Raw genomic sequence first — 25047 nt, 5'->3', positions numbered from 1 at the left:
GAGTTTGTGTGCATGGGGCAGCTAAGGGGTGGATTGTAGTAGACAGTCTTTGGAATGGCTGCTCAGGTCATGATTCTCCTCCTCTACGAGTGTGTCTCAGTAGGGAAAAGTAACTGACATGTTTGTATCACACACAAGGCACTTTCTGCCCTGACTGTAGCTGATTGACTGTGGCCCAATCTGGACTAATGAGATTCTTTTTTTCTGGGAATCCGGAACCTTGAACCAAGAGACATTAAGTCTGGCAGTTTTGATTCTGATTAATGGCAATGATCTAGAAAGAAGATCCCTAAACTGGTATTGCTACAGTGGGCCCTTAAAGCCTCCCCTGATTTCTGCCCTTCCTGAGTCTTGAGGAATTCAACTCCTCCATGAATCCCGAGGTGCCCCACTGGGTATTTGTGCCCACTCACCATTTTCTTTGTTACCTATGTGAGTTTACGTTCTAAATAATCACAGGTAACAGAATTCCTTCCAGAAGTGGCTCCATCTGCTTCAATAGAAGGCAGTCCTGGACTCACAATCTTATTTCCAACCCAAATGTTCAGGTAATTTTCAGACCGAAGCTTCTCCTCAACCCCAGGCCCCCGCTACACACACCTCCTTGTTCACCTATGGCTCCCACTTGTACTGAACTGCGCGATCACTGTGATTTTGGGGGATGGCACCAGGGCTTAGTAAACATTTTAGAGGCATTTCTCTTGTCTGAAAGAAACACATTCTTCCCCTTTTTGTCTCTGATGAATCTTTACCGGATCTTTGAGACCCAGCTGAGTCATCCTGACCTGCAGACCGAACTCCCACCCCCAGGCTTAAATTCCCTTCCAAGGGCTCTGCCTGTGCTCTGTGCTTAGCTCCTATGTGAAAACCCCATCCATCTGCGTCTCCTCCCCAGCAGAATGAGCTCCTTGAAGGCAGGGCCCGCCTTCTACTCCTCTCTGTCCTCCACTCCCCCAGCTCGGCACAGTGCTCCCAAGGAGGTGTAAGCGACTTACGGTGAATGAATGGGCGTGAAGGGGAACAGGAGGGGCGGTTTTCTTCATTTATCAGAAATTCAAAATTGACCAAGCAAGCCCCTTTGGAGGCCAGGCACGATGCTGGGCACTGGGCGCGGGGGTTGGGGAGGAGGGGGTACCCAGATGCTAAAGATGTGCCCCGACTTCTCAAGCAGCGCTCAGTCACCCCGAGGAGGTGGGACCCGTCTCTCTCCTCCCCACAAATGAACCAGTTCTCCGGTGATCCTACTTGCTTTTTTCCCTCTCCCACGCTAAAACTGGTCACGAGGGGCCTAAAGGAGGGGCACCCAGGCGGCTCCCTTCCCCGCACGCAGCGCGCCCCGTCCAGCCCCTCCCGGCCGCCCACAGGGCCCCCAGCCGCCTCCTGAGCCCGGCGCCCACCGCCCCCACGCGCAGGGCCAGCGCCCGCGGAAGGCTCGGTTCGCCCGGGCCTAGACGCCGCTCCCCTCCCTGGCGCCAGAGGGCGCTGCCGCACCACGACCGTCGCCATGGTCACCGCTGGCGGCGGAGAGGGGTTTACGTAAAGGACGCAGCGTCCCCCGGGGGGCGGAGGCGGCCTTCGCGCCGGCGCCGGCGCCCTGCGGAAGCGGCGTTAGTGAATCGGGGCCTTGGGGAGCCCAGGATGGAGGTGGCGGTCGCGGCGGCGGGCCGAGCCCTGCGGAGGACGGGAGGTAAGAGGGGCCTCGGGCGCGGCGGGCCGGCCCCGGGCGCGGGCGCGTTGCAAGCGGTGCGGCGGGCTGGGCAGTGTCCAGGGCGCGCAGTGGCCGGCCCGACGGGTCGGCGGGCGGAGTTGCAGCCGCCACGCGCGCCCATGGCAGGTGTGAGGTCTGCGGAGCCCCTGGCACGGGCGTGGGGATGGTGACACGCGTGGCACGGGCGTGGGCAACGTGGGTCCGGCACAAGCAGTGTGGTTTTCCTGGCACCGGTGTCAGAAGACTCGCCTCCACCTTGGTGCGGTGGTGGCCGCCCAGGTGTGAGACGGTGCAGCTGTCTGCACAGGTAGGTGATGGGCACGGCGCTCGGACTGGTTCTGGGCTCGTGCCGGCATGGTGGTGCTGCTGGCATGGGTGTGAGGAAGTGCTGCTGTTGCTTGGGTGCTGGGATGGTTCTGGCCTTAGGCTTGACATGGTCTGGGGTGATAGCACTGGGAGCTTGAAGAATTGGTGTCCTCAGCATGGCTAGAGTTCGTGGCGTGACTGTGAGAAAGGGCCTTGGCACGGTGTGGTGCAGGTGGCTTTCTGGCACTGCCACGGGGGGAATCCGTAGCCCTCCCACCCTGATGAATGGGAAGGGTAAATGCCTATGCTTCCTCACGGGTCATGAAGGGGACACTGCCTCTGTCATGGGGGTCCAGTTTTAATTCCTGTTGGGTACACTGCACTGGGGAGGACAGAGGGCTGGGTGTCCTTTATAATGGGCATAAACAAGAGATGCCAGGAGAAGCTTCTACCACAGGGTCCCTGATGATAGCCCAGACAGAGATCTGTCCAGGTACTACCATTGTCCTGGGCTCTCTATTCGTGTAGCTTTGGGGAAGAAGGGAGGGGTGGATGATTTTCAGTGGTGATCACTGTCCTGGAATATATCTTAAGAAGCAAGCAGGGCTGGGAGGTAACCCGGGTCAGGGGTCAGGGAGTGGTATGGAGCACCATTTCTCTGTAGTCGCCGGGTCCTGCCTTCTCCTGGGGTTGATGGGTTCACTCCAGGGTATCTCTCTTCTTTGATGCTTGGCAGCCTTTGGGTCCAGAGGATTGGATCGATTGGAGGATGCTTGAAGGATGATTCTGCAGGCACTAGGAGTCTGCTGGGGACACCCAAAGTGTGCTGGGATTGTGTCTACTCTCACCAGTCTTTGGGAAGCTTTGGGTGAAGGTCTTCCTCAGCATCACCTAGTGCCTTACTTTACAGAGGAGCAATTTCCCGCCCCCGCCCCCAGGAGAGGTCTTAGGGTATGGGGGAAATCTTCAGTTTTTTGTGGATCTCTTGGGGGAGTGGGATCGGTGGTAAAAGAATACTAGGGTTGAGCTTGTGCTGCGGAAGGCACTTAAGAGTCCAAAGAGATGATGGTGAGGGTATTGGAGACTACGGTGGCAGGTGGTCGCCAGATTGCCAAGGTGAGTCCTTGGAGATGCTGATGAGTTCCCTATAGCTGGGGCATTGTCCAACGCCTTTGGAGCCAGATCACTGGAATTCCAGTGTTGGCTGTGTGACCTTCAGCAGGTGACTTCACCAATCAAGGCATGTCACGTGGTGGTCTGGTAGTAAAGAATGAAAGGAAATGGTGCGCGTGGAAACCCTTTGCAAACAGCGAAAGGCTGTACAAAGGTCAGAGAGTCTCATCAAGTAAAGAGACCAGGGCTGGAGGCAGGAGCCATAGGAAATGGAGGCACGGGATGTGATCGGGAGGAAGGGAGCCGGAAGGTCAAGGGCCTGTCATGGGGAATTAGAGGCCGTGAGCGCACATGCTCCTGATGGGGGCAAGTGGATCCGTTGACACTGTGAGTCAGCTGCTGAGCTGGAACCAGGCCCCCAGTCTCCTGAGGACAGTCCTGAGCATGGTCCTGGCAGCTGTGAAGTCCGCAGGAGTGGCCCAAGCCGGAGGAAGCACTTTGCTTGGGCGGCAGACATGCCTCGTCGCCAGGGTAGGTCTGGGAGGTGTCTGTGGCTGACAGATCTGGGGTACCTGTGTGGGAGGAAGACTTGGGAAGTGTGTGTTTTCTCTTGAGAATTTCCTTTGGCTCTGGGTTCTGAGAACAGGGATGGGGAGCAGTCACATCAGTCAGTGTCTTTTGGGCTGCGGCCTGAAGGAAATGAAGTGGGTCAGACCATCCATTGATTGATGTGGATTGGGCCCGGATGGTCCTTCGGGAGGTTGCGACTGGATGGCAGGGGGACCCAGGGGGTGTGGAGGATGCCCTCAGACACATGGGGGAAAGGAAAGGAGGCTACGGGCACCCTTAGAGGGTGCTCTGAGAGCAGACAGGTATGGCACATCTCCCAGTGTGGCCCCACTTCTGGCCAAAGTTCCTTCCTAGGCTGGGAGGATGAGGGCCGCTGCACAAGGCTTTGCTCTCTGCCACTGGGAGCCTAATTCCTGATAACGAGCTGCAGAGCCTGAGTTGCAGACCCTGCCCTGTGGTGCTGGAAGGCCTGTTTTCACCTAACCCAGGCTGTTTCTCCAGCATTCCCTGTGGTGTCTGCCTTAGCCAACAACCAACCCATTTCACATCCTTGCTCCCCAAAGCAGAAGTTTTTGCCCTGTGCCAGGCTGCATTGTCAAGCCATGTGGGTGGAAGGAGGACACAGCCCTGCCAGACCCAGGGTTGTGAGCTGACTTTTCCATGCTGTGGACTTACCCTGTCCCAGTGGCTGCCACCCAGACACTGTCCAGCATTGCAGGTGCTTTCCTGGTGGTTCTCACATTGGTCTGAGGGGTGTCCAAGGCCTGTCCCACCCTTTCCCCGCAGCGCCTTCATACCTCCCCTGAGGAGTTGCTGGGCACATCAGTTCATGCTTGCAAAGCTCTCTTAAGTGCAGAGTCCATTAAGGAGGAAGTCTCCAGCCTCCCTGTTGTGAATATTCAGTATTCAAGTCCCCTCAGCTCACCCTCCACGCCTCCGCCTGTTTGTTCTGATTTATGGCTCAGCTTTATAGTTTGGGGCTCCAGGATCCCTTTTCAGCCACCCTTTGCCATCTGTTTGGGATGGCGGGACTGCACAGCAGAGCTGGGTGTCAGGCAGGGCAGATCTGAAGATACTGAGAGGAGGAGTTGGCTTCTGTCCCCCAAAAGGAGAGCTGAGCTTTCTTCCCAGTCCTGGGGTTTGGGGGCAGTAGGAAGCCCAGCCAGATTAGCACCCTTGTCATTGTGCACAGATGCTGATTTTGAGTAGGTTCCAGGTTCCAGCTGAGGCAGGTGGCCAATCACTTAGGAGTGGACCTTGAGGGCAAGCATCTCCCTGGAGCTGTGATATTTCAACCCTGCTCCTCAGTCATATTCCCATTTTCCTTGTCCATGTTTCTTTCAAAGTTGCTTTACTCAGCTCCTGGCAATTCCTCAGCTGCCCCATAAATCAGTGCCTGGCTGCTTTGCTTTAGAGGTGCCAGGGAGCCACGCATCTGTGGCCAGAGGATGCTGGACCAGAGCTGACAGCAGCAGGTCAGAAGGCTGCAGCCGAAGGCATAGCTTGTCGCTGGAGGCCACTCCTCCCCCAGTTCCTCTCCTCGAGACCAGAGGGGAACCTCAGTGTTTAATCACCTGTTGGCCCATCACTCCAGGAGTTCAATTTCTCACCGGAATAGCTTTACATTACACTCCAGCGGACTGGGCAAGTAGCACTGGGGGAAATATGAATGAGCGTGTGGTCAGAGGAAGATAAATCTTTTAGAACCGCGGAGCCCAGGACATTGCAGGATGCGGTTACCTCTCCAGCGGGCAGGGCTGAAAATGGCTTATTTTGATTTTCTTTTTTTGTTTCTGATACTGACTTGGGCTGGGCGTGGTCTTTCTGGGTTGGATGGGAAGCGTGAGTGTGGGTGTGGACGTGGGTGTGTGTGTGGGCAGGAAGGACCCAGGAAACTGCCTTATCTGTGAGAACCTCTTTGCTGCTGAGGAAGGAGTCCAGGGAGATGCCGTGGCGGGGGTCGGTGTGACCACAGGTGAGGGTGTTGTTTTCATAGGGCGTTTGGCAGGAATGCCCAAGTCCCCTAGATGGGGAAGGGGCTGTTGTCACCATGGGGCTGCCCTGGGCATGCACCTGTATAAAGCCGCTTGTGCCCGTGAGTGCTTCTGTGGGAAGTGAGGGCTGAGGGGGTGTGGAATGCCTGGTGGTGTCTGGCTGGCCTGGTGTCGGTGGGTGTGTGGAGCCAGTGTCGCTGGGCTCTTCACAGCAGGAGGGAACAGTGGGAGTCGGAGGAGGCTGCTTTCAGGCTGTGGGAGGGCGGAGGGTGGGTTTCATACCTCATGTTATGACTCTTAACATGAGGGGCCGAGTGCTTTCTCAGCATTGCTTAAAAGGAAGGCGGTCTGCAGGCGGGGCTCTCACACACCCTTCTGTGCGCTACCTGGGGGCGTCTCACACGCCTGCTTCCATGCTCCTCAAGCCACCTGGAAGTCAGCTGGGGACAGTCCCCTTCCCCATGACAGAAGATAGCATCATAGCCCATGGGTGGTTATGACTTTAGACTCTGGAGCCTCACAGGCCCAGACTGGATGCTGGCACACCGCAGTTTCCTTACCTGTAAGATGGGAACAAACCTCTGAGGGCGTAATGGCAGCAATTCTACTGAGTGATGCCCGGCACATGGATCATGAGGAAAGCACGCACTGAAAACATGTTTTTGCTCTTGCAGCCGGAATCCTTTCCATAGAAAAGTGGTTATGTCATGATCTGCATATATTAGCAGCAGGGAAGATGTAATGGGTCTCATTATTTGATAAGAAGTTGGCTCCCCACATCTTGGGATAGACGGAATCTTGCATATCCATTAACAGTGTCATCAGCAAGAGTCTCTCTTAGCATTGAGGAATGTCTCCACTTGGACATAGTCGATAGCCGTTTCTTGAGCACCTGCTGTGAGTCGGGGGTCAGTGAGGACACATGGATGCGGTGGGCATACCAGGGCCTATAAGGTATAGATTCTGACCTCAAGTGGCTTAAAATCTATTGAGAAAATATTAATTTCTCTTCCCCCGCCCCCGCTTTTTGAGATGGAGTCTCTGTGTCGCCCACGCTGGAGTGCAGTGTCATGATCTCGGCTCACTGCAACCTCTGTCTCCTGGGTTCAAGCAATTCTGCTGCCTCAGCCTCCCGAGTAGCTGGGATTACAGGCATGTACCACCATGCCCAACTAATTTTTTTGTATTTTTAGAAGAGACAGGGTTTCACCATGTTGGCCAGGTTGGTCTCGAACTGCTAAGCTCAGGTGATCTGCCCGCCTTGACCTCCCAAAGTTCAGGGATTACAGGTGTGACATAATTGATTTCTAGAAGTAAGTGACACCAGAGATCAAAGGAGGGAGAGTGACTCGAGCCAGGGAGACTCAGGTGGGCATGGCCTTTTTACGTGGGCCATGGGGACCTGTGGACACAGGAAGGTGGTTGTAGAGGAATGGCAGCAATGGGGGTGGGTTGGGGGGGTGACTGGTGGCTGGAAAGGAAACCTGCTGCCTGTTTGCTGTCTGGCTCTAGTGTAGGATGCACACAACAGGAGTGGTGAAAGGTAAGGTTGGAAAAATTAGTTGGAGCTGGGTCCCTGGGAGCCACGATGGTTTACTCTCCAATCTGTGGGCATTCACTGAACTGTGCTGAGCAAGGGTTTGGGGGCTGGTGCCACCCCCTGGGAAGAGTTGTGTGGCAGCAGGTACGAGGGTACTGAGGGACAGGAGTTGGGGGTGCCCAGCTGCAGAGGGCTCGAACCAGGGCAGTGGCCATTCTGCAGGGGAAAGGGAGAGACCAAGCCTGGCTGATTATGGAGGGGAGACAGAAGCCGTGAGATGTGTCAGTGTGGTACTAGGAGGGGAAGGGCTGGGAAGTGGGGCCGGGAAGCTGAACTGGGCCTCGGGAGTCGCTGCCTGGAATGCGTTGGCCACACTTGACTGTCAGCGGGTTTGGCTTCCATCAGTGCCGGGTGGGGGCGTGAGCGCCAGGTTTTCAGGGCTGCCCTCAAGGCTGTTCCCATCCCCAAGGACCCACTGAGGGGGTTCCAGTGTTCCCAGCACTTATTTCCAGACATTCGATCATTTTCTCACCAAATTACCCCTTGAAATTTCACCAGCCTGAGTTCAGCCCAGGAGGTTACTATTCTGGGAAGTTTCATCAAAACCCTTTCAGTGTTTGGGAGTTCTCTGAGCCGGGGGAGGTTGGGAGGAGAACAGGGCTTGCCCTCACCTGTGTTTGGGGGCAGCGCCTGCGAACCAGTTCTACACCTGGAGAAGGTCCTGGCCAGAGAGCCTGCGGCTCTGGGGTGGAAGTCTGGGCGGTGGGTCTCGGCTGTGGAATTTGAGACAGGACGCTGCTTCGAATTCATCCTGAATGGGCCCCTCGTCATTGTCTCTCCTGGAGCCATTTAATTAATTGATGATTGATGTTCCTGGACTTCCTTGAGGTTAATCTATTATTGATGTCCCTTCGTTTATATAACGTACCCTGCACCTCCCAGCCCCTGGCTGCTCCTGCTGGGCAGGACACAGTGGAGTGGGCTTCCTGGGGCTGCACCTCTGTCCCCTGTGGACAGGGCCCTGCACTTAGCTTTCTCAAAGCCTTCCAGGTTTGGGGTCAGGTAGGGCATCAGGGCATGTCTCCAGGAGGCTTTGCTCAGCCACAAAATAATAGTAATAATAACAATAACTTCCATTTTCTGGGTTTTTTTTTTTTTTTTTTGAGATGGAGTCTCGGCCCAGGCTGGAGTGCAGTGGTGTGATCTTGGCTCAGTGCAACCTCTGACTCCTTGGTTCAAGCCATTCTCCTGCCTCAGCCTCCTGAGTAGCTGGGATTACAGGCACATGCCACCACGCCTGGTTAATTTTTATATTTTTAGTAGGGACAGGGTTTTACCATGTTGGTCAGGCTGGTCTCGAACTCCTGATCTCATGATCCATCCCCCTCAGTCCCCCGAAGTGCTGGGATTACAGGTGTGAGCCACTGCGCCCGGCCTGGCTTCCATTTTCTGAATGTGGAGGAACTGAACCCAGCACAGTGCACAGAGGATCTCATTTACCCCTTGCAACAGCAACCCTCTGCATGCTCCCATCCCTCCAACATCCATCTTACAGGAGGCTTAGAGAGCTTGTGTCACCTGCTCTAGGACACTCAGCGAGGCAGGGAGCCAAGGTTTGAACCCAGGATGGGTTCTTTTTGGTATCCCTGTCCACACCCCACCTCTCCCTCAGGTCCCACACAAGCCCAACTCCTTCATGAGCCCTTTCTCTGTGTTTCACCGATTCCATCACTCTCTCTCTCTCTCTTTTTTTTTTTTTTTGAGACAGAGCCTCGCTCTGTTGCCCAGGCTGGAGTGCAATGGCATGATCTCAGCTCACTGCAACCTCCGCCTCCCAGGTTCACACGATTCTCATGCCTCAACCTCCTGAGTAGCTGGGATTACAGGTGCCTGCTACTGCGTCTGACTAATTATTGTATTTTTAGTAGAGATGGAGTTTCACCATGTTGGCCAGGCTAGTCTCAAACTCCTGACCTCAGGTGATCCACCCACCTTGGCCTCCCAAAGTGCTAGGATTACAGGCGTGAGCCACAGCGCCTGGCCAAACAAAGGCATCTTCTAGCACTCTCTTATCTGAATAGTGCTGGCGGCCCTCAGAGAGAGCATGTGTGTTCCCCTCACTGATCTGTGTCCTCACTGAAGCATAACGATCATGGCAAAATAACATTAAGGGGACATAGGTGCCAGGCACCATGCTCAGCAATTTCCATACCTTCTCTCATTTAATCCTCATGACCATAACAAGGAGCATGGGACTGCTGGGCCTGGAGTGTTCCTGGCTCTGCTGGGCAGCTGTGGACAAGTCACTTTTCCTTCCGTAGCCTCAGTCGCCCTGTCTGTATAGTGGCAGCAATATTTATCCTATCTCCCTCACTGTTCAAAGGCGACACCGGACGGGAAAGGACTTCGGGAAAGACATTGTACTAACCAAGGATTAGGATTGCTCGTATGTGAGGTTCAAGAGCTGGCATGAAGGCCGGGAATTCTTAAGACTGGGCACACAAACCCAAGCCAAGGCATCTGCACCCACCCTCCGAGCCACCCTGGCCCAGCAGATGAATTCTGCAGTTTGCCAGCTGCCAAGAACTTGCTTGAGGAACCTGTGTGGCTAGGAGAGGGGCAGGAGGTCCTTATAGTGGGTGCCAGGCCCTGGGCTGCTGTCCTGGCTGGATGAGCAGTGCCTGGGGCCTTGGAAGTGGTCCCTCCCAGTCTGGGCGCCAGGGTTGTGTGGAAGTGCAGGGGGCCTGCGGGGAGGGGGGTCTGGGTGCTACTTCCTCTTCCATCTTCCACATGCCGCCTAACTAGGTCAGTTCAGGCTGGGTGTGGGGAGAAAGGAGGATAGCTCACCAGGCAGCCGCCCAGACCTCCCCTCACCCCTCAACACATGCAGAAAGCCTTGTGAGGAGGTGAGCCCTGTGTCTATTCCGGAAAGTGGTGAGGCCGCCAGCCTCACAGTGGCAAGGCTCCCGGGGCGCTGGCTGGGGATCCTCTGCTTTCTCATCAGCTTTACTTGGAACACATTTCAGTGCCGGGCTGGGGCTGGGGAAGATGACACGTGCTGCCAGGGCCTGACGAAAAGGGCAGGGCCCTTGGACTCGTGGGTGGGGGCAAGGCATGCCTGCCATCGTTCATTGGAAATTGAAGCTAGGCTACCGTTAGGGGACGTTTTGTTTCACTTCCCAAGTTTCCGCCCTCTACAGGCCGAGATGACATCAGGCTCCCCTGGCACGCCCTGTAGCCAACTCCCTCTTCATCCAGGCTCCTCCACTGCCCTGGGACAGCTGCTCCGCTGCAGTTTTGGGGCAGGCTGCAGAATCACCGGGCAGCCCTAGGCCCAGTGGCTGAGGGGACTGTCCTGGCCTTTCCAGCCTCAGCTGCAGGGCCTGGGAACCCCCCAGTGCCCTGCCTCCCAGCTAGCACCTGCTCACCTCACCCACTCAAGTCTTTCCGGTCTCCAAGATTATCCACTTCTGATTCATTCTCTCTCCCTCTTTAAATTCAGCATGGCATAGGCCTCCAGACATGGGCTGCAGCATAAAGGCAGCACTTTGAGAGCACTACTACTTGTGAGAGTCACTTGACCTGTTTGAGCCTCAGTTTCCTCATTTCTTATATGGGGCTCTAATGGGACATGGCACAATGGGATCAAATGAGATGACGTAGGAAGTTCCGCCCAGTGCCAAGAGCATCATGGGTACTCAGGAAATGTTAACTGCTGTTGTTAATGATCACGATTACTTCTCATAATTGTTCTGCATCAGCCCAGGCCTGTGCTGTGTCTGATGGGACCCTCCCTTTCCTGATGCGGTGGCTCCCCTGCAGCACTCCTGCGTTGGGGCCGGCTTCCTGGGCTTCGCTCCCCACGAGCGGCTGGGCCACTTCTCAAAGCTGACAGTATCCTGCCACCCGCCTGGCATGTCACCCTGCTCCCGTCCTGACCCTCTATGAGAACTGGCCTTCCCAGCCCACAGTCCCTGGTTGCCTTTGGTTCCTCTATTCTGGTTTCCTTCTTTTGGCATCTCTTCCATCCGCTGCCTTTTCTTTGTCTAACTTTTCCTCTCTGAGGCTATTGGGGGAAGCCAGTTTCTTCCTCAGACTCTCTGAGCCTCCCCACACAAAGCCCCTCAGCCCCTCCAGCTGCCCTCCTAAGAGCTGGGGGGTCACGACTTGGCCTCACAGAATTCCATGCCATCCTCTCTGGTCTGGGGAGCCTCCAGGTCTGGGCAGTCTCTCCGGGGCAACAGGAGCCCAGCCCACGGGGCGTGCAGAGTCCCAGCTGAGGCTGGAGCTTCCAGGCACCGCAAACTGTCCTGAGCTGCAAGGCCAGAGTCTACCCCGGTGCACCCCCGGGGCCAGAACACCAGCTGTATCCAAGTCTCTTTCTCCCCAGCAACTTAAGGGATTTTTCTTAAGAGATTGTTTCACACCTTTGAAAAGAACTTGGTTCTCTGACACATTCCCTGGGACTGGGACCCAAGAATAGTTTTGCCACGTGTCATCTCCCATGTACCCTTTTATTCAAGGACATTTATCCAGCACCTACTGCATGCTAAGTGTTGAAAAACGAGCACTTTGAATGAAGAGACCTTCCAAACAGGCTTTGTGTGAGCAATACGGCAGCTTATTCACCTGGGTGGAGGTGGGCTAAGGCCGAAAAGGGCATTAGCAAAGGGCAGTGGGATTGGAGTTGGTTTTATAGGTTTGGGTAGTTTTTTGGGGGGCCGGGGTGTTGCAGAGTAAGTTCAGTTACAGTAGTGGGGGGTGGGACAAGGAGTATACATGACTACAAGTTCAGTTACAATGGCAGGGTTGGGTGAGAGGTCTTCACATTATCATAAGAACAGTTAAGATGGCAGGGCTGGGTGAGAGGTATTCACATTATCATAAGAACAGTTAAGATGGCAGGGTTGGGTGAGGGGCTTGTCCGGGAGAAGCTCTGCTGGACGATCCGGGTCAATGGCGAAGGCAGGCAGGGGGTGGGAGACATCAGCCGAGGCAAGCAGGGCTTCAGACTTTCAGGCTCCAGGCTTGAAAGCCTGGAGACCTGACAGTAAGCCTTGTGCCTGAAGCTGGGAATAGTCAGAGAAAAGGTATCACTTCGTTCTAAGGGAGTTCCCGAGTTAGCCTAAACAGACACTACCGTTCTAACAGCAGCCACAAGGGCAAATGCTGTGCGGTGAGTCCTCTCTGCTACGCAGTGCTTTACGTGTAGGGACACATCTAATGCAATGAACAATGATGGTTTCCGTTCCCTAGATACTCGTCCCCCTCTAGGCTCTGTGCTCAGGACAGTCCCATGCATCCATGGAGGGAACACTCATTTCACAGCAGGGTCCAGGTCTAGGACTTCAGCTTCCTTGGGGAATTGAGGGACTCTGCTAGAGGCCTTGTGTTTGTAGCTGGGACTCAGGTCCTGTCTGTCTGACCCCTGCTCTCAGGGTGTTCCCATTCTCCCCACCTGGCATGGGGTTTGAGGACCCTGTAAGCCACAGAAGGAACAGCCTCCCACAAAAGGAAGGCCCCCTTTGGCCATCTTCTTGCTGTGAAGGCCAGCCCCCACTCCCAGGAAGCCCTCGCCGCCCCCCACGGGTAGACCCCTCCGTGGCTGGGGCCACCTTGTTATTCCTGCCGCCCAACCTGACCTTCACGGACCCTGTTCCTCGCCGGCCGTGGCAGGCAGCTTTCAGGCTCACACAGCATGGCTCCTCTCACCCCACACACCCCTGCCGGTGCTGCTGAGCCACTCCAGATTGTTCTCCTTGCTGCCTTCCTGCTACACCATGCAATTTAGGACACAGCCTAATGGAGGGCTCGAGCCACCTGAGCAGCTGCCGTCTCCATTTCTTGGCCCCTTTAACCCTCTTCCTTCCCCAGGTGAACCCTATTCAGCAGGCTTCCAGTAGCAGTAACGAAGCCGAGCGCCCAGCCTACCAGCTGCTCAGTACTTTATAAAAGTTTAACCTAATGGTGTAATGAACTCCCATCATAAAGCAGCTGGAGCAGTGCATCCTGGGATGTATAAATGATAGGAGCCCTCTGAAATTGTAATTGGAAATGGCAGCAACCAGAAGGTTGAAAGAGGCTGGCCTCATTGGGCCGAGCACAGCTATTCTCTGTCTCCTTTCAAAAGGCACACAAAACTGAGTCTGACTGCAAAGAAAGAATATCCTCACCCCAAACTGAGCTCCCGGTTCTTCCGCCCCGGTTCCCACTTCCTGCTCCAACTGTGTCTGCAGAGTCTGCAGGCTTTGGAGGTGGGACCCCCCCACCCCAACCTGGCCCTGTGCTCTGGCTCTGTGCCTGCAGACAGAGCGGGCTGAGAGGGAACGAACACAGGCACAGGGGTAGGCTCCACCGTGCTCCAGGGAGAGCTTCGGAGCAGTTGATTTGACCTCCTCAAGTCGCCATAAAATGGAGCGTGGACCCACTCAGAGCGCTGGTGGTGATTGAATGGGGAACCGCAGGGGGTGTTGGGATGTGGGGTTGAGAGCTCAGGCCAGACAGTCTGGCTTCCCGTTGCAGCTCCTGCTGGGGTTAGTCTTCAGTCCTCAACCAGGTCCTTTAACCTCTCAGCTGCAGTTTCCACCTATAAAATCAGGGAATAATTGGCCTCTGAGGAGTGTTAGGAGGTGACGTGAGATGACGCTGGCTTGTGACAGACTCAGCATCGTGCTTCTCTGATCGGCACACAGATCACTGGGGAGCTTGCTAATGCAGATTCCAGTTCAGGCTGGCAGGGCCCACATGTGCATTTCTATACAAGCGCCCAGTAATGCTGCTGCTGCGGGCCCTGGAGCACAGCTTACCTGGAGCCTGGAGGGCGAAGTGTTGGACCCATAGTCAGTGCATTAGGGCCTGCTGTGATCATATGTCCAGGCAGAGCCCAGGGCCTGCACAGGTGCCCACATGGCCCATGAGAGGCAGCAGCAGCATGACCTGGGACCAGGTTAGACATGCAGCATCTTGGCACCCCTTCACCACCACCTCCTCCACATCATCATTGCTGGGAGAGGAGCCCACAACCAGCTCTGGAAGTTCGGCTTATCACACTTGAGCAGTCTTGGTCAGGACTCATCCTTCAGAGCAGGGTTTCTGAGTGCAGGTTTGTTAACGCCAGCCTCAGAGTCTCCTGGGGTTGGCCACAGTAGAACTCGGAGCCTAGCTGGGTGCGGTGGCTCATGCCTGTAACTCCAGCACTGTGGGAGGCCAAGGCAGGTGGATCACTACCTCAGGTTGGGAGTTCGAGACCAGCCTGATCAACATGGAGAAACCTCATCTCTACTAAAATACAAAAATTAGCTGGGCGTGGTGGCACATGCCTGTAATCCCAGCTCCTTGGGAGGCTGAGGCAGGAGAATCGCTTGAACCAAGGAGGCAGAAGTTGCAGTGAGCTGAGATTGTGCCATTGCACTCACTCTCGCCTGGGCAATAAGAGTGAAACTCCATCTCAAAAAAAAAAAAAAAACAAACAAAAAAATACAACAAAAACCAACTTGGAACCTAGAAATATAGGTTCCTGAGACCTGCCTTGGGTTTACTAATTCAGAAATGCTGGGTGGGGCCTGGGAATCTGCATGAGTTTGAGAGTCACTAGGGGACCACTCACTGCCTGAGTGCTCTGAAGGGCAGAATCCCCACTCCCCACTCCCACCCCTTGCACATAAACCTTCACCTCTGCCAGGAGGAGAAGGAATACCAGGCTGGGGTCAGGAGTTTGGGGCTCCTGCATGATCCTGCCACCGAAGCCCAGGACCCCAGAGCCACTCTGCCTGGGGCCCAGCTGCAGGGTTTTCTCACAACCCAGCATCCTCCACTAGGGAGTTGGTTGAATGAACTTCCGTACATCATGTACGTGGACCACTCCACAATAATGAGGAAAGGTGGTGGCAGGAAAATGTTTAAGGAGGAGAAGTGTTCACCTTTTAGTTCAGTGAAAAAACGTGATAGGTACTGAATGATCCCACATTTGGACAGAGAAAAAAAGACGAGAAGGATGCTAATAGTTGATAGTTTTCCTAGAGGGATCATGGGTGATTTCTGTTTTCTTGTTTTTGGTTTCTATTTTGTTTTCTTTCTTTCTTTCTTTTTTTTTTTTTTTTGAGACCGAGTCTCACTCTGTTGCCCAGGCAGGAGTGCAGTGGTGCAGTCCGCCTCTCCAGTTCAAGCGATTCTCCCGCCTCAGCCTCCCAAGTAACTGGGATTACAGACATCCGCCACCACATCTGACTAATTTTTGCATTATAAGTAGAGATGGGGTTTCACCATGTTGGCCAGGCTGGTCTCAAACTCCTGGACCTCAGGTGATCCCAGCCTCCCAAAGTGCTGGGATTACAGATGTGAGCCACTGTACCCGGCCGGTTTCAATTTTCTATAGAGAATATTTTTGTAATAAGAAGAAAATGGTCTGCATAAGTTAGTATGCCTGGTTTGGGGTCCCTGGTCACAGCACACCTGCCCTACCTGAGCTGAGGCCTCCTCCAGCCAGAGGCAGCCCAGACTCCTCTACTGGGGTGACTTTCACTGTCTCCCTCACCTTCAGGGTGTGGCTGATGATCCCCAGGCCTTCAGACCACTTCTCCTGCTTGCTTTCTTTTTTTTTTTGAGACAGTTTGCTCTTGTTGCCCGGGCTGGAGTGCAATGGTGCGATCTCGGCTCACCACAGTTCTACCTCGAGTTCAAGTGATTATTCCGTCTCAGCCTCGTGAGTAGCTGGGATTACAGGCATGCGCCACCATGCCCAGCTAATTTTGTATTTTTAGTACAGACAGGGTTTCTCCATTTTGCTCAGGCTGGTCTGGAACTCCTGACCTCAGGTGATCCACCCTCCTCAGCCTCCCGAAGTTCTGAGATTACAGGCAGGAGCCACTGTGCCCGGCCTCTCCTGCTTTCTTACTTCCTCTCTGCTTTGAGTCTTTCCTGTTGATGGCCAGCACTCCTCCCATTTTACATAAGAGGAGAGGGTGGGGAGGGGACAGCTGAGAGGCGGGAAGCCCCCAGCTTGCAAACCTCTGTGGCCAAGTTTAGTTTTTCTCAGGACGTCACCTAGGCGACTAAACCTAAATTCCAGAGTCCAGGCACATAGGATGTGCTCAGAAAGTAATGTCTGCATGAATGAGGCTGGGATGGCAGCCAAGGATGGGGCTGAGGCCCAAAGCTGTGTGACCTTGGCACGTCAGCATTCCTCTACGAGCTTAGGGTACTCATCTGCGGGATTCGGGGAATCAGGGAGGCTTGGCCTCTGAGATCCCCAGGCCCCTCCAGCTCTCATCTTCTGGGGACTGTCACATGTCTTCAGCCCTGCTTCCTTGCCTGTTTTTTTTCTCAGCAATTTGTGCTGCCTAAGAAGACCTCACCTGCGTGTTTCAGCTGCCCAGTGAGTTTGCGAGTAAATGGCTGCTCGGGTCAGGGCTCTCCAGGCAAGGGACTGAGCAAGGGCCCTGCTGTCACCACAGCCAGGCTTCCATGCCGGGGCAGGAGGAAGGGAGACCTGTGCTGGGACGTGAGAGCCATCCACCACCCGTGGCCAAGGGCCGGGGTGCCTGTGCATGCCTGGACCTGACGTCGGCCTCGCGTGCACCCTTTGTGCTCTGCGCTGGCGGTTGTCAGGTGTCTGCCTTTCATCCTCTCCTGGCCAAAGCTGCCTTTATTCAAGTGCCCCCTGCCAGGCTTTGTGTCTGATACCCCATTTCCGGCAGCCCTGAGTCTGTGGCCCTTTGAGCTGCTGTTCTCCATTGAGTGGCTCCATGGGGAGGAAGGGTGGGAGAAATCCATTCAAGCCATTTGTTTTAAAGACATTGAAGTAAACCCATGGGATTCATGCGGTCACATGTTTTCAGTCTTCTTTCAAAGTAATAGATGGGTTTCTAGATCGCTTGCATCACCCGCTTCCCTGCCTGGGAAGTGCAAGAGGCCTGGTCTTCAGGAAGAACCATGGAGAGGGGAAGCCTAGAAGATAAAAGTTGGGGGGCTGGCGAAACAGGAACACGCGCATGTCCCCCCGCCAGTGGAGGGGCCCTGCCTGGGCAATACCAAGCATGTGCGTTCTGGTGATGCCAGGGAGGCAGCCCCACGGGCCCGCTCTCTACTCTCAAGTGTGTTTTTCCTGGCCTGGGGAACCTGCGGAAGCTACCTTTGCCAGCAACCGAGAGGCAGGGTTGTTGGGAGCCAATGGTGGTGCCCAGACTCTCTGCTGGCTGGAATCCAGCCCTGCACAAGGTGCATCTGCCCACAGGCTTGGGGTAGGGGGAGCTTTTGGATACCAGGGGGGCTTTTGGATACCGGGTGGGAGGAGGGGGAAGAGGAGGGTAGCTAGCCTTGCTTTCCCCACTCTTTCTGTTCAACCACGAGGCCCCACCAGGAAGCTTTCCGTCTGCCTGGGGCTGAGCAGTGGTACAGGCCTCAGCATCAAAGCTCTGTGCTTACCGACCTGCCCAGTTTCCTTGTTACTCTGCACTGTGAGCTCCTTGAGGACAGGGCTTGGCACCCTTGAGTCCATGTCCCCAGAAGCTCCTGCTTAAGGGCCTGCTGAGTACAGCTCACCCCCACTTCCCAGTAGGGGAGGAATGGTGGGAGCTTCCTGGCTGGGAGCTTCCAGGCCCTAGGCCTGCTCTCTGGCCCAGGTCTGAGCCTCCCACCCCCTCCAGCCAACCGGTCTAGCGGGTTTGTGGGGACCTGGCCTCAGGCGCTTCTCTAGGGACAGGACGTCCTGCTGTGAGGAGGCTTTGTGTCTGGCTTTCTGTTCTTCTCAGCTCCTCTTTGCTCCGCCTCTCTCCTCCCAGGTAGGGCACTGACTCCTGGCCTGAGTTTGCTCTCCATTCTGCCTTTTTGGGGTCCTGGGCAGCATATAGTGGGGGTGCTGGGCTCAGGCAGAACAGTGGCCTTGCCTGGGAAGAGGGCAGGGGCAGTCCCTTCAGGAATGAGGTGAGGTATGCATCCCCACATGCCCCCATGAGACCCTGGAAAGCCTGATACCCAGAGTGGGGGTGGCAGGCTCCAGGCCAGAGCCCAGAAGCCGTGGTGACCGTTCTCTCACTTCCTCCCCGACTGATGTCCAAGGATGAGGGACCAGAGGCCCAGAGACAGCAGTCGTGTGCCCGAGGCCTCGCTCCAGGACTCCGCCCCCACTGAGACTCCTCCCTGCCCCCACCACCAGGCTCGCTCTCAGGGAGCAGGAAATGGGAGTAGGGGAGCCCGGGTGTTCCTCTCACCCTCTGCGGGCGGGGCTGGGCACCCCGTTCTGTAGGTGTCAGCGGAACCGTCACCAGCGGTGGGTGCCAGTGCTGGGATTTCCCTGGCTGACTCACCCTCGGCCTGGCTGTGCCTCAGCCTAGGCATGAGTTCTTTGTGAAGGTGTCTGGATAGTGGCAGCGATTTCCATGGAGTCCTGGGAGCGGGAGATTGGGGGTGGAGGTGCCCACCACCCTGGCTGCCTGCCTTCCACTCCCTGTGGACCTGAAGCCCAGCTGTCCATCAGGCACACCACCCCTACTTCCCAGAGAGGAGGAGCAATGGGGCCGGGCGCTCCCTGAAAGATCCCCCCAGGGGCCACATGCCTTCCCTCCCCTTCCCCTGTGGGAGAAGCAGGAGAATAGGGAAGCCATTGATTCCCTCCACCCCTCCCAGAGTAAGAGGCATTCTGCAGACTGGGCCACCCGGGGTTGCGGGTGGGGTGGGGAGCAGTGAGAGAGGCAGGAAGTAGGGTCAGCACCCGGATCTGATGACCCCTTGGAGAAGGGGGGCAAACTGCCATCCCTTCCCATAGTAAGGTCTGCGTGAAGCACATCTTTGGGCCCTCCCAGCCCCCTTGGCAGCGAGCAGGCAGCGGCAGGCGCTGTCAGTGGGGCGGAGGTGTTGCAATTACAGTGTGTGGGGGGCTGGGGGAGGACTGAGCAGACAGATTGGTGGAGTGTGCGGCTTGTGAGCTGGCCTGTGGGGGCGGTCGCAGCAGAGCCATGGGGGATGGGACAGGAGGTGCAGATCTGGGTGGTTGGCCCCAAGATCCTTACCTTCCTATCGCCAATGGGAGGAAGGTCACCCCGACCTCCCTGGGATGGCATAGCGGAGGATGATAGCCTCTGGGGACTGGTCTGCCAGGGCTGAGGGCACAGGGTGACATTCAGGACCCTGGCATGGTTTGGTATTGGGGGGCAGACTTCTCATCCCCCTACCTGCTTGCCTGGCCGGTGAGAAATGAAGCGGGTTCTTTGGCCCAGTGCCATGGGACAGTCCAGTGACTGATGAGCCTGTTGGCTGTGCTCATTCCTCTGTGGGTAGGCCCAGGGTAGGGTGGTCCTAGAAAGGAATGTTGGCCTGGCCCTGCCCAGCCTCCCAAGCTTGGCCGGCTGCTGTGGTCAGGAGCATAGAAGCCGGAACAGGACGAGGGGAGGCCTGGTCCAAACTGAGATGGGCCCTCCAGGCAGGGCCAGCTTTACCTCAGTCCTCCTGGGCTAAAGGAAATGAATTGAGCTGCTTGGGGGAATGGCCCCAAGTGGCTGAGCCCTGAGGTGGGGACCCAGGACAGGAAGTAACAGGAGCCATTCTTGCACAGGAGCGCACCAAGCCCCAGGAGCCTGGGCTGCTGCAGAGTTCCAGGTTCTGCTCCCAGCCTGCTGCTGACCTCTGCTTGGACAGGGCCAGCTATCTACTCCTTGACCCTTGCCTTCCTCCCTCAAATGAGCATTTGTGACTCAGTGGCTTAGAGCTCAGAGGTTCCTTCCCACTCAGATATTCTCCTATTCTTTTTTTTTTTCAAGAGACAGGGTCTTGCTCTGTCACACAGGCTGGCGTGCCATGGTGCAATCATAGCTCTCTGCACTCACTGCAGCCTCGACTTCCTAGGCTCAAGCCATCCTCCCACCTCAGCCTCCCAAGCAGCTGGGACTCCAGGTGTGCCCTGCCATGCCCAGCTACTTTTCTCCTGTGATGGCCCTGGGTGGCCAGGTGTCTCTGCAGTGAGGAACAGTGCCAGGGTCCCTTCTTGGACCCTCCATTTCCTCTTCCCCTGAGAGTCATGGGGCAAAGTGAGATAATGGCTGGAAGTTCCCAGTACTGGGTCTTCTGGCAGGTAGTTGGGCTCTCAGTGAGCGATGTCTGGTACTGCCCTTGTCACCCTTATGTTTACATTATCATCGGCCTTATTGTGGAGTTGCCATCTCAGAGCCTGTTGGGGGCTCCCTGGAAAAGGCAGTGTGACTCATGTCCTGGGCTGGCATCCTGGCTCCCAGTCTGCTCAAGAATGAGAAGGTCAGACTGGGACAGCCAGAGGGTCAGAGCAGGCAGGCAGGGTCCCTGACATCTCTCTTATGGGGCCTCTGCAGCTTGGTTGAGCTGCTGGCTCCCATCTGTAGAGGGGTGGCCCAGCTCTCTGCAAGTTGGCTGGGAGACCTCAGAATGGGGAGTGCATGTTCTCCAAACATCTTGCTCACAGCAGATGGCAGCCACAACTGCCTTTCTTTCTGCAGTTCCGGTGCACTTCCCTTTCCCTTGCTTACCACCCTGCTAACTTTGGTTTCTGCTTTTGGAGATGGGGAGGCAGCCTGCAAGCCTCCAGAGCCACTTCTGATTGTGGGTGAAGCTTGGTGCACGTAGCACGGACAGTTTCCAAAGGAAAGGAAACCTTATGCCCCACCTGCTTCCCCTGGGAAGCTCACTCTTGCCCTGCTTCCCACACGTCATCTCTGAGTCTCTTTGGCCAAATGTGCTGGCAGCGTGAGCTGAGAGGAGCAAGGGAGCTGGGCCGGGGGCCTTGTCTGACATTTCTCTAGCAGCTGCTAGGCACCAGGCATGGTGCCGGGTGCCAAGGACAAGAGATGCAAAGTGTAGTCCTGGTCTCCTGGAGCTCCCAGCCCAGTGGGGAGCCTGGAACGGAGGGGCACTGATTAGGTCTGCCCCTGGGGGTTGGTGGGCCCTGGCAGCTTCACAGAGGAGGTTGTGTTTAGGCTGAGCCTTGGAACACTGAGGTGTTCCCAGGAGAGCAAGATTGGAAAAGGCCTTTCGGGCAAAGAGAACAGACTGTGCAAAGGCAGAGGCATGAAGACCGCCTGCCGAGCACGCTCAACCGTGGCACGCAGCAGAGCAGAGCAAGTGGGACATGCTGTGCACCTCAGAAAGACAGTGCCTCCTCTGGCCGCGAATGGTGGGGGCCAGCCTCAAGCTGAAGCCCTGGATGGGAGCCAGTGGGGGCACAGGCCTTCCTCAGCTGGGGAGAGTTCTGCCCTGAGTTTGGGGCCAGCAGATGCAGCCCCTGCTGGTGGAATAGAACTGGACCATCTTTCTCTCCTGGCTGGCTCTACAGTCCGGTGTTGGCCTTACTACCCTGGGGCTGAGGCCAGGGGGTCACAGATCAGCCAAGTGAACATGCCCTGGGAGAGTGTGGTGTCCAGATCGCCACAGCACTGCCTCTCCTGCTGCGACCTGCCCTGGCTCTGCCCCATACCCGCAGGCAGCACTAGGCCGGGCACCCATGCATCCAGACCCCCTTCTGTGCCAAATCCTCTCTCAGTGGTCCCACATGGGCCTCATCCCATTTAACCTTCACAAAGGCCATGTGCGATAGGCATCCCTGACCCTAAGGTCCTCCTTTGACTTGCTGCAAGTCACCCAGCCAAGGCGTGGCCCAGCAGAGACTCCAGGCCCAGGTCCGCCTCACCCTCTGAAGACTCATGGCTTGCCGGTCCTTTACTGTGGCTGCCCCCGTCACCTCACAGTCAGGCCCCTCTGGGGACTACAATGAAGAAAAGGCCAAAGCATTCATCCTGGGAGACCTGCAAATACTGTTGGGCCAAGTGCTGAGGACACCAGTGGCAGCTGTGGGCAGAGCCACCTGAAAGCCACCTGGTAGGGCAGCAGGCCCCGCAGCGTGGAGGCCCTCCGTGTTTGCTTTTCCCAGCCCTGCGTTTGCTGTGCTGCTCTCACCTGGCTGACTGTTTGCCCAAGGATTTCTCCCCTGGAAGGTGGGTGGGGCTGGGGAGGGTGGCAGACAGGTGGCCAGCTGCCTCTGGCCACCTAGCTTTCCTGCAGCCCCGCATCATCTGCGAATGCCATGTCACCCTGCGTCCCCGAGGCTGCCCCAGCAGTGTCTGGCCTAGCCCACTCAGAGCATGTGACTTGGCAGTGCCCGGGCCTGGCATGCCTGGCGTGCCAGGGCAGCAGCAGCTGGACTGGAGCTGGAGAGGCCCCCAGAGCCCTCCTGTTGGGGCACTGGCCTGTGGCGTGGGGGTAAGGGGATGCATCAATGGGACTTTTGTATGGCAGGAGGCAGAGGAGCACATGATTGGACCCAGGAGTATTTGTGGACACATCTGCCCCTTTCTTTTCTGCAGCAGCCAGTCTGCAGGCCCTCACCCTTCCTCCTAGCAAGGAAAGCCTGTCTTGATGCAACCAGTCCCTGCCCTGACCTTCTCTTTACCCTCTTTCTGATGAGTCAGCCCCAGGAACTTGAACTTGGACTTCTCCAGCCTCTGGGCCTGCCCTGGAGGCAGAAGCCCTGGACCTGCCTCCCCAACACTTGCCCTCCTGAGGGTGTGGCCTCCCAGCATCCTCTCCTGTCAGACTGAGCTCCTGGCCAGTGACACCTTGAGGCTGTGGTCGTGATCTTCAGGCCAAGGAGAACAGATTTAATCAGCTGCTGATGGATCTGGCATCCTAAGAAGAGGGAGCCCTTTCTCTTCCACAGCTGGGACTTCAAAGAGGGGCTTGCATTAGCCAGGCAGGGAGCCAGGTGCCTCCCTCCCTGCAGTCCCGCCTATGGCCAGCTTCCGGGAATGGCTTTGGTCCTGTGGGGAGGGGAATCTCAAGGCACTGTCTTGGAGTTTCCACCCTGCTTGGCCTTTAGCAAACCCACTGCTCTGGCCTGTGATCTCTCCACCACTTGGTACCTGTCATACAAGCCATGAGTATGTGCAGACTGCCACCAAGAGGCTGTACTGTGCCCTCTGTGGGCAAAGAGCTCTGTAAATAGAGCAGCTTTGGCGGGGGCGGGGGGGGGGATCTTGGTGCAGTCATGGTGGCAGCCTTCCCATGTGGACACAGCTGTAGGAGGTTGCCTGGTCACTCCTATGCTGGCCCTTGGGGAGCCTGGATATGTACTAGGGGTTGTGGGGAGCCTGGCCAATGTAGCCTGACCTGGGTAGGGCAGCCTCTGGCTCCTGGCTATGGGGAGCCCAGGTGCACCCACGCCTCTTAGCTGGGAGGCAAGACAGGTGTGGAGGAGAGGGCGTGCTGGTTCCCTCTGAGGCGTGTGACTTGTTTGAGTTGCCGTGGCCCACCTGGCCCTGCACAGCCCTTTCCTTCTCTTGCCCTGTGGGGATCCGTCTGGGGAGAGCTGGCCCAGCATGCCCACCTGGGACACACCCAGAGAGTGCCAGCCTGGGCGGCACTGCCAACAGCCCGATCTTCAGGCTGTTCACTCTGTACCTCCCTGTTCCTCCAGCAGCAATAATGAGACCCCCTCGTGTCACTCACATGTAGCCCCAGGCCAGACACTTGGTCTCCTCACAGTGAGCGATGCCGGGAGGCTGGTGTTCCTGCAATCCCACGGACAGCTGAGGAAATCTGATTTGTGTCATGCTTTGTCCAACATCGCTCAGATGTTCATCCCCTTTTTCCAGGAGTTGGGGCTTAAAGAAGTTATGACTTGCCCACACCTCTGGAATGGCCGGAATGACCGGGAAAAAAATGATCTGGGCATAGTGGTAGAGGCCATAATGAACCTCTTGAATGACCCATTTCCAGCCTGGATTCTCTGACACCAAGCCCCATGTGTTTTCCATTGTGCCCTGCAGTAAACAGAAGTGCTAATAAAGAAGCATGTTAATACATAATTAATCCCACCTCCATCCCTTGGGCCTTTTCTTTCTGAGATGCCCCGAGCACCGCCCAGACGTGATCTCATGTGTCCTGCCAAGGCCCCAGAAGAAGGGAGAGAAGGCTGGGTTCAGAGGGGCCATAGGGATTAGGAGCCGGTCTCTCCGCCGCCAGCCTCAGCCCCACCACATGCCCGCTACCCTCCTCGCCTTCTGCTCTGGGTAGGAAAGCTGCTGAGTGTCAGGCACATCTTGGGCACCTGCTGTCTTCCTCTGCTCTCCTGGATTGTGCGAACCTGGAGGAGCAGAGAAGCCAGCATTCCATGAGCCCCACGTGGTAGGGATGTGTGCACACAGGAGCCCAAGGCTCTGCTTAAAGGGAAAGAATATTGCTGAGGATTTTTCTTGTTCTTTCCTCTAAGGAGCCTTCCATATATATATGTATTTTTTGAGACAGAGTCTCGCTCTGTCACCAGGTGCCAGGCTGGAGTGCAGTGGCACAATCTCTGCTCACTGCAACCTCTGCCTCCCAGGTTCAAACAATTTTCCTGCCTCAGCCTCCCGAGTAGCTGGGACTACAGGCACATGCCACCATGCCCAGCTAATTTTTGTATTTTTTTAGCAGAGACGGGGTTTCACCATGTTGGCCAGGATGGTCTCGATCTCTTGCCCTCATGATCCGCCTGCCTCGGCCTCCCAAAGTGCTGGGATTACAGATGTGAGCCACCATGCCCAGCCACGGAACCTTCAGTATATCTTGTTTCCCACATTTGCAGGAAGCTGGCAGAGGGCAGTTCTGGGTCACGGGGAAGCGGGTGAATGAGGACACCGAGAACCTACTCTTTCCCCAGTCTCACCCCCGAACCTACTGAGGTCACACGGCGGCAGTCAGTAGCAGGTTAGGCTTTTCTTGTTTTGTTTTTAGAGATGGGGTCTTTCTCTGTTGCCCAGGCTTCAGTATAGTTTTGGGATCACAGTTCACTGCAGCCTAGAGCTTCTCAGCTCAAGTGATCC

General features: G+C 56.1%; 1 protein-coding gene across 3 annotated transcripts in view; it reads left to right on the top strand.

Moving 5' to 3' along the window:
- The first annotated feature begins 1561 nt into the window (after positions 1-1561).
- Positions 1562-25047, top strand: part of DAGLA (diacylglycerol lipase alpha) — a 70052-nt gene continuing 46566 nt past the window's right edge. For 2 of the 3 annotated variants that reach the window (XM_032283181.1, XM_032283182.1), the window contains exon 1: positions 1562-1687. The gene's annotated coding sequence lies outside the window, so the exon portion shown is untranslated. Of the gene's footprint in view, positions 1688-1793; positions 2016-25047 lie in introns of those variants that run through there. The other variant, XM_032283184.1, reaches the window with a different exon arrangement.

Source organism: Sapajus apella, unplaced genomic scaffold (genome assembly GCF_009761245.1).
Source record: "Sapajus apella isolate SASKATOON/1434 unplaced genomic scaffold, GSC_monkey_1.0 scaffold14, whole genome shotgun sequence".
Taxonomy (NCBI): domain Eukaryota; kingdom Metazoa; phylum Chordata; class Mammalia; order Primates; family Cebidae; genus Sapajus; species Sapajus apella.
Note: the sequence above shows the minus strand (reverse complement) of the source record. Positions and strands in the feature narration are given on the sequence as shown.